Below are 1633 nucleotides of genomic sequence, written 5' to 3'. Positions count from 1 at the left end.
GGTCCACAATCACTGGACACACCAGCGAGTGCGCAATTCACCAAAAATTGCTGTACCTCATAAAACCTGGTTGCATTGGGGTTTGAGCGGGCCTAACTCGCTCCTTCGAACGCGGCGACTAAAGGAGAAGCCTAGCTACCTGCAGACTACGATCATCTGCCCGAGGAGGTCAACAGAGCCAGTGTAGTTTGTGCCGTGACCTTCCTAAACAGCGGTCCTGGCAGAGGGCTCTGCCCACCACCTCACGCATGTACCCGCCTCGTTGACTTATAGCCAACAAATGGTTGGCTATAAGTCATAAGTATTAAAATTGCATTCCTATTTTATACATTGATGCAATTTGTGTACTTTTATATATTTATACCTCCAATTCACACCATTGCCATGCGGGCCCCCTTGTGGTCTGGGCCCACAACTGGAGAGTCTTGGGCAAAACCATGCTGCACTGCAGGTGGGGCAGATGCAAAATGTGCAGAGAGAGTTAGATTTGGGTGGGTTATTTTGTTTCTGTGGAGGGTAAATACTGGCTTCTCTATTCTTACACTGCAATATAGATGGTTACAATATGGGTGTGAGTCGGCACTGGCTGGTATAATTATTGACAATTATAATTATAAACGTACATCTAAATATTTGACCAACGTTATTACCGCTCGAATGAAAAAATGAAAGGCGGTGTCCGATTGGTGGTGCTCCCAAAAAAAGTTCAGCAAACAAAACTGAAAAAATATTTTGTCACGAGGATGACAAAGGGAGAACACAAGGGTTTTTAGGGCACACTTGTATAATAAAATGGTTTAAATGTTTTAAAATATAACTTTTATTAGAGAACTTGTGCTAAAATATAAGTACGCATGACACATAGTAATAATAAATGACAATACACAAAATGACCATACTGCAAATAAAATAATGGTCACAAAAAATTGGTCACAAAGAAATGCTCACAAAGATGAGCTATTGGAGGCGAGAATAAATGAGATTAGGCACACTAGACGAGAGAAAATGTGAGGACTGGTGGCGTGGGTTAAATGACTAGAACAAATTAGCCTGCCAAGTTTCTCACTAGTGTGTATTTTTGACGCGTGACACTTAAACCCTGTATCAATGGCCTAAGTATTATAATTAGTCAGGATCTTGACGCTTTGAGTACTTTGAGTGTGGGAGGAGAGTGGTCCAGATATAGAGAGATGATTTGCTCCTTGACCAGGTAATTACTGCAATCCGGTGCGTTACAGCTTCTGGTATTCCCCGTTGGTCACCCTCACGGGTACTAACCTGGCCAATCACCGCTTAGCTTCCGAGTTCGGGATGGGAATCAGGTGTGCCAGTGATGTATGGCCGTAAATGCACCAATGGATGGGATCATACTATGGTCATCAGAAGACTTATGTGTGCTTCTGCTTTTTGATATGAATACCACCTGATCCTCTGTTGCCAATGGTATTGCAGGGAGATCAGGGATATCCGCAGCAAATGAGAGAGCAGCGTAGACAGAGAAGATTGAGATAAGACTGTGGGTGTCGTGGAATCCCTCTTCTGCTATTCACCATCTGTCACGTGGACATTGAATGGTGATTGAGAGTGATAGGGATATCACGGTGACTCCAGCAGAGTGAGGGGAAAAAGAGTT

General features: G+C 43.5%; 1 pseudogene; it reads right to left on the bottom strand.

The window, feature by feature from the left end:
- Nucleotides 1-1229: 1229 nt before the first annotated feature.
- LOC146050878 (5S ribosomal RNA) lies at nucleotides 1230-1349 on the bottom strand (annotated as a pseudogene).
- Nucleotides 1350-1633: the final 284 nt, after the last annotated feature.

The sequence above is a fragment of the Crinia signifera genome, chromosome 12 (assembly GCF_055691185.1).
Source record: "Crinia signifera chromosome 12, ASM5569118v1, whole genome shotgun sequence".
Classification (NCBI taxonomy): domain Eukaryota; kingdom Metazoa; phylum Chordata; class Amphibia; order Anura; family Myobatrachidae; genus Crinia; species Crinia signifera.
Note: the sequence above shows the minus strand (reverse complement) of the source record. Positions and strands in the feature narration are given on the sequence as shown.